This window comes from Triticum aestivum, chromosome 2B (assembly GCF_018294505.1).
Source record: "Triticum aestivum cultivar Chinese Spring chromosome 2B, IWGSC CS RefSeq v2.1, whole genome shotgun sequence".
Taxonomy (NCBI): domain Eukaryota; kingdom Viridiplantae; phylum Streptophyta; class Magnoliopsida; order Poales; family Poaceae; genus Triticum; species Triticum aestivum.
In genome coordinates, this window is record NC_057798.1 from 380,273,146 (window position 1) to 380,281,044 (window position 7,899).

Consider the following 7,899-nt stretch of genomic DNA (forward strand, 5'->3'; position numbering starts at 1 on the left):
TGCTGGAGAGACGTGTCGTGGCAGCTGCAGGTGGGGCCAACGAATAGGATGGACGGCGCATGGGGGTGAAGTTGTTTGGGATCACTTGATTGACTGAATGAATATTTTATAACTGCAATAACACGTGAGGGACGGCGTCACGGCGAAGACGAAGCGGGTGTTCCGGTGCACGCGCGGCGGTTTCGACCATGCTCCGGCCACGTGACGACGTCCACCTCCGCGACCAATCCCACTTGACAAAAGCCCAAATGTTGATGGTTCCTGGAAATAGAAATATTATAGAAAATAAGATGATATGTATCTTAAATTTTATAGAAAAAAAGATGGCATTGATATATAGAGCAGCAAAAATTTCATCGAGTCAAGGCTAATGTTTTCTTTCTTTAAAATGCGAAGGGTTAATTTCTATCCTGCAAAATAAGAATTCATTCCTACAAGGTTTCAGAAGAATTTTTCTTTTGAAAATTCTGTCCTATAGAATTCCTACAACCAAAGGAGATGGTACTCCGCCCGTCAAGTGCCGCAAATCAAAATCTGGTCTGACTTAGAGCATCTATATCTGGGCGCCCACCCCCCCTCCCCCCACAAATGGCCTGGTCAGTGACCCGTCAAAATATCCAACTCAGGTGTGTCTCTCAAACTGGTCGTCCGGGCAGTCCCGCACCCCTCAGATTCAGGAGGGTTTGCGAAGGCCCGGACACGTTCGTCACGTCAGACCGGCTCATCATGGCCCACCCGGTGCCACATAAATCCCAAATTCGGACGAACTCTAGACCGCAATCCACTCCACTTCTCTCTCTCTCTCTCTCTCCGCCTCCTCCTCTTTTCGTCTATCCCAATCCGACCTATGGCGAGCGGCGACGACAGCGCCGCCGATGACGACGTGGAGGAGATCGCCCTCTGCACCGCGCTATGCCAGTTGGCCCTTGGCCGGGGCGGCAGTTGTAGCGACTCGATCCCAATGGATCAAAGTCTCTGTGCTTAAGTGTCATCCCTGGATCGGTATACTGACACACAGTACTCGAGGAATTATAACAGAGTTCAATCACACACTTATTACATCGAGGTCCTCATAAAGAGTATTTATTACAAAAATATGGTTGAAGGCCATCTAAATAAGATAACTGCGGAAGCTTCGAACATAAATGAATCCATCAACTCCACGGCATAACTGAGTGCATAACAACGACCTAGCCACCTTATTCTTCGTCGGAAAACTCTGCAACATTAGACGTTGCAGCCGTGTAGGTCAGCACATGGAATATGCTGGCAAAATTACACTATAGAACAATGAATGAAAAAGACTATATCTACATGCATATTTGGTTGGTGGAGGCTCTAAGTTTAATTTTTACAGAAAGCTAATTTTTTTCCTATAACAAAGGAATAATTTTATTTTACTACCAAGTTTATGCCATTATTGAGAAGGTTCCTCCAACTCAATCCCAAAATTATCAAGTATAATAATAAACCCAGTGCACTAATTAAAGAGTGATGAGATCAACAAAATATTCACTTCCAGATACTCAAATTGTCCATAACCTGGGACACGGCTCACCATGATTAGTTTGTACACTCTGCAGAGATTTGTGCACTTTTCCCCACAAGACTCGACCGCATCGATGATCGAAAGATCGAGACATAGTCTTTCTGAAGCATTAAATATTTACTTTGGGTAGACCGGTACACCTACTTTCCCCTACATTTGCTAGTCTACCACTGAAAGAGGTCACACAACTTACTCAACTATGACAGAGCCCATGATTGGATTATGGCTGTACACGGAAGTTTCTAGACATGAAACATCATATGATCCCTTTGAGCCTGGGTGGCGGACCTAGGGTAATCACACGGGTACTCCGGGATTCCCATGGGCAAGCAATGGTTTCTCCAGGTGCCCCAAACAATCCACCAAGATGTGTATTAAAGTTGCCACTTAATGTTGTACCAAAATTATTATCTCTCGCAACTTACATGAACCTCACAAACCAATACCAGTCTACGAGCATGGCTAAGCAATTTATGAGCATAACGTATGTTCCTAGGGTGATCAAAGGTAATAGGTTCCTACCACATGAACTACATAACCAAACCACATATTCCCAATCCTACTCATGCAAATCTTGGAGGGAGAAACGAATGCATAGTAAAAACTGGGTATTGAAAAGTATGATCAAAGTGTAACTTGCTTTGCTAATGATCGGAAAACTCTAGAGATACGTAGTAACAAGCTTCGCACTCCAGAAAATCTATCGTAAACAAAAAATAGCATACATAAGCACTCAAGCAAAAGATGCAAAGAGAAATCAAAGAAACGATTCGAAAAACTCAAAAATAAACAAATAACTAATCTAAACAGGAAACAATTTTTAATGGTACCATAATTATGTGGATTATATCTTAACAGAAGGTACATGTGATTATCTTTGATTTGCAAAAAGAATCAACTAAAACGGACCTACGAAACTTAAGATCGATCAAAAGAAGATCAAATTCAAATTTGAACAAACTCAAAATTTTAAACTTTCAAAAACATGTTTAAGTTGGATTACTGGATGGATGAGATTGCGCTGAAGGTTTTTTGCGTTAGTCTCATCGAATTTGGACAAACGAGCAAAAGGTTATGCTAGTTTGAAATGCAGGGGCTAAACTGTAAATAAAAACTAGCGGATAGGTCCCTGGCAGAAAAAGAAAAGAAAAAGAAAAAGATCTAACGAACGAACATTCGCTACAGAAACTAAATGAATGAAAACCGTTCGCTACCGAGATCTAACGAGCGAACGCTCGCTAAAAAACAATTCGAAAAAAACAGATCTCGATCTGGATCGTTGGATCCAGATCGGACGATCGAGGGCGGCGGCGCTTACAGGGCGTTTGTGATCGACGGCAGCGAGGCGGTCGACCGACCATGGGTTGAATTTTGGGGCGACAAGAGCTACGGCGTAGACGTCCCTTAATGTGCGTTTACGCTCCCTCTTGGGGATGTGGGTGACATAGATCATGTTCACCAATTTCACCTCGGGGGGAAACTGTTTCTGTCCCCCAGTGTTCGGCAGGCGAGATTCGTCATCATCCTTGCTTTGAGGTCCTTTCCCCTTATGTTCGGCATTCAATTTGCCAGCCTGTTTGAAATCCCAGCAGTTTCTGTTGGTGTGGTTGGCAGGCTTGTCACGGGTGCCATGAATCTGGCAAGGTCTGTCTAGTATTTTGTCCAAGTTGGATGAACTGTACCTATTACCTTTGAATGACTTCTTACGTTGACCGGGTTTGGAGCCACTGAATCTGGCGTTTACTGTCGTATCCTCTATTTCGTTATTGTTCCGATGTTTGTTTTTGTTGCGGCGTGGCCTGCCATTGCCATCCCTGGCCTCAGAAGTGCCGAGGTCGCTGTAACTGTTGCTTCTATAAGCCAACCATCTATCTTCGCCCGCACAGAAGCGGGTCATAAGTATAGTAAGAGCTGCCATGGTCTTCGGCTTTTCCCGGCTGAGGTGTCGAGCGAGCCATTCGTCGCAGACGCTGTGTTTAAATGCCGCTAAGGCCTCGGCGTCCGAACAGTCCATGATTTGGTTCTTTTTAATTAGGAACTGATTCCAAAGTTTGCGAGCTAACTCTTCGGGTTGCTGAATTATGTGACTCAGATCATCAGCATCCGGTGGCTGAACATAAGTGCCCTGGAAGTTGGCCCGAAAAGCATCCTCTAAATCTTCCCAGCTGCCAATGGAGTTCTCTGGGAGGCTATTCAACCAGTGTTGTGCTGGTCCTTTTAGCTTTAGAGGGAGGTACTTAATGGTGTGGAGATCATCTCCGCGAGCCATGTAAATGTGGAGAAGAAAAATCTGCAATCCATACAGCGGGATCTGTCATTCCATCATATGGCTCGATGCTTACGGGTTTAAACCCTTCCGAAAAACTGGTGCTACATTACCTCATCGGTAAAGCACATGGGGTGCGTGGTACGTCTATACCGGGCGACATCGCGATGGAGTTCGGATGACATCTGTGTTCGGGGCTGACCCCGGATTTGGTTATGTTTATCATGCCAGGCCTGATGGCCGTCATCTCGTGCTGGAGCATGTCCTCTTGATCCATAGATTGATCTAGTCTGGCCGGCTCTATGGTCAGGTCCTGACGTAAGTCGTACATGTAGCCCAGAGCCGTTGTCTCCTTGCCTCTATGGCGAGGGGGCACAGGCTGGTGGTCGGCATAATGAGCCATTTTGTCCCGTCCATGTGGTGGTCGGTCTGGTTGATCAGCATGATTGTATTTTGACGGTATTGGCTCAAAAGCCTCATCGTTGAATTGTGGTAGTAACCTACGTTGGGGATAACTTTTAGTTTGGCACTCATAGACATATCCTTCTTTGACGGCTAGGACCTTGGTCCATCTGTCATTGAGCATATCAAGTTCGGCTTGAATCTGTTGTTGTTTCTTTTTCAGGCTCCGTGCGGCGGTGATAAGCCGTCGCTTGAAGCGTTCTTGTTCGAGGGGTTCCTCTGGGATGATGAAATCTTTGTTACCGAGGCTAACATCCTCTTCGGGGGTGGGTAAGTAATTATTGTCTCCTGAATCCTTGTGATCAGCGTGTTCGGGGCTGTATTGACCCTCTTCCCTTTCATCCTGCTCGAGCGCAGGCTCAACGGGGTGGTTGGGGTCTTCGGCGTTGTCCGGAGTGTCATTATCTCTGGTGCTGGTATTGATGTCCCTTGCCCGACGCGATCGTGAGCGGCGCCGCTGACGTCGGTGTTTTGGTGGTTCATCGATGGGCTTATCCTCATCTGGATCTTGGGTGCCATCGTCGTCCTTCTTCTCAGGCGTGTCCACCATGTATACATCCTAAGTAGAAGTGGATGTCCAATGCCCAGTGATAGGCGGGTTTTGACCTGGTTTGGCTCCGACATCGTCGTCCATGCCATCGATATCTTCAGAGGCGTAGTCTAGCATGTCGGTTAGGTCCTCGATAGTGGCTATTAAGTGGGTGGTGGGTGGGACATAAAATTACCTACTCCCAGCCCCCAGTTCAAGCTATGCATAGTTCGGAGGTGATACTTCCGTGATGGTGAGAGATTGTATTAAGTCCAGTGTTTCGTTTAGGAGTGAAAGCTAGACAGGCGTATGAGGATCTGTGGAACTGGGCTCGGTGATAACCACTTGATCGAGCTCGATGGACGCAGACCTCAAGAGTTCGGAGTTGTCGTCCAGAGGCGAGTCCAGCTTCCCGATGACGGTGAGTCCCTTTTGACTCCGGGTCCGCCGACGGCATGGTCGCATCTGGGTCTCTGGCTAGAAGCTCCGTGATGGGAGATAGTCCGATGGGGTTCATCCTCCCGTCTTTGAACGATGTGGCCCGCCCTAGATCTAAGGCTGAGGCGGATACGAGCATCGACCCCCCTAGACGGGATCTGATAGTTGATCCGAAGGGCCCTCTTCGTATGGGTGGGAGCGGCGGCCAAGGCCGTGAACCCCTTGAAGACCAGGTCTCATCAAATATCGGCGATGTAATTCAAACTTCCAAACCTGATCTGGTGACCAGGGGGTAGCTGTCGACCTACTCAAGGTGACCGCCCGAGTTGGCACATAGCACAAAGCTGCCAAACACAAAGGATTGACCAGGGAGAAAAGTCTCCCCGGGAATAGCGTCGTCGTCGATGATGAGGCAACCCATCTTCTTCTATTGACAACACAACGGAACTCTCAATGAAAGCACCAATGTCGGTGTGAAAACCGTCAGATCTCGGGTAGGGGGTCCTAAGTTGTGTGCCCGAGGATAGATGGTAACAAGGGACAGTAGGGAAACGATGCTTACCCAGGTTCGGGCCCTCTTAATGGAGGTAAAACCCTACGTCATACTCGATTATATTCGTTGTGTATAAGGGTTGCAAGAGTTGATCTACCTCGAGATCGTAATGGCTAAACCCTAGCTGTCTAGCCTATGATTATTCTGATAGCCTCTATAGACTAAACCCTCCGGTTTATATACACACCGAAAGGGCCTAGGGGTTGTATAGAGTCGGTTTTGCAGAGGAAGGAAATAACATATCCGAACACCAAACTTGCCGTCCACGCATATAGGAGTCCTACCCGGACACGGGGGATAGTCTTCTGCTTTATCTTCACGGCCCATCAGTCCGGCCCATATCGAATAGTCCGGACACCCGAAGACCCCCTAATCCATGACTCTCTCAGTAGGCATTGCACTGGCAATGATAATTGTGTTGGATAATATTCATCATGTAGCAGTAATACCTAGGGTGACATAGAACTAGCTCCAATCCATCAATATAACGTAGGCATGTATTCTTTATATAGTCATACGTGCTTATGGAAAAGAACTTGCATGACATCTTTTGTCCTACCCTCCCATGGTAGTGGGGTCCTAATGGAACTAAGGGATATTAAGGCCTCCTTTCAATATAGAACCGGACCAAAGCATTAGCACTTAGTGAATACATGAACTCCTCAAACTACTGTAATCACCGAAAATAATCCCAATTATTGCCACCTTGGGGTATGCGGATCATAACTCATAATAGGTGTCTACAACTTGCAAGATAGGATCAAGAACTCAAATATATTCATGAAAACATAATAGGTTCAGATCTGAAATCATGGCACTTGGGCCCTAATGACAAGCATTAAGCATAGCAAAGTCATAGCAACATCAATCTCAAAACATAGTGGATACTAGGGATCAAACCCTAACAAAACTAAGTTGATTACATGATAAATCTCATCCAACCCATCACCGTCTAGCAAGCCTGTGGTGGCATTACTCACATATGGCGGTGAGCATCATGAAATTGGTGATGGAGGAAGGTTGGTGATGATGATGGTGACGAATCCCCCTCTCCGGAGCCCTAAATGGACTTCAGATCAACCCTCTCGATGAAGAACAAGAGGAGGAGGCGGCTCCGTATCGTAAAACGCAATGAACCCTTCTCTCTGATTTTCCTCTCCTGGAATAGGTACTTATAGAGTTGGAGTTAGGGTCGGAGGAGGTCTAGGGGGCCCACAAGCCTACAGGGCGTGCCCCCAGGGCTTGTGGCCTCTGGGTGCCCCCCTCTAGTAACTTCTTGCGCTAGTATTTTTTATATATTCCACAAAAATTCTCTGTAAATTTTCAGGTCAATCCGAGAACTTTGATTTCTGCACAAAAATAACTCCATGGCAGTTCTACTGAAAATAGCATCAGTCAGGGTTAGTTCCATTCAAACATGCAAATTAGAGTCCAAAACAAAGGCAGAAGTGTTTGGAAAAGTAGATACGATGGAGACGTATCACCTACTCTATAAGCTGCTAGGGAAAACAAATAAAAGGGTGTTTATCTAAACTACAAACGAGAAGGTAAAAACAAGAATTAAAAAGGAACTAAGTTAGTAAGGTGGTGCTTGGGAAGTAAGTTGTTCTCGATTTTAGAGTCGTCACTACTAATATGAACTGGGCAACATGTGTGGATCATATCTCTTTGTCGCATCCCTAAGCTAGTCTTTATGTGCTTAAGTGGGTGGATCATCCTACAGAATATGTTCTACTCTAGGTAAACTTCTTACCACGCACGCCACTATCATAGTCTCACGACTTCGGTTCTCACCACGGTAATTAAGGGTTTCCCCATGGACATGGCCTTACCAAGGGTTCTCCGTTACTTCCCTACCGAGTGCAAGAGGCGAGGAAAAGAGGCTTTTACTGGTACCTCGAAATATCTTAACATCCTAACCTAGAAAATCAACAATAATATGCTTTACGACCAATCAAGGCGATAATGTTTCGCGAGCACTCCTCACAACACTCGTGAAGGCTATTGACTCAAATATAAACAGAAGATATCGGATTTCTCAAAGTAATTTAAATCTAATCATGAAAGTTCATCCATATCCCCGATAACAAATATGACTACTC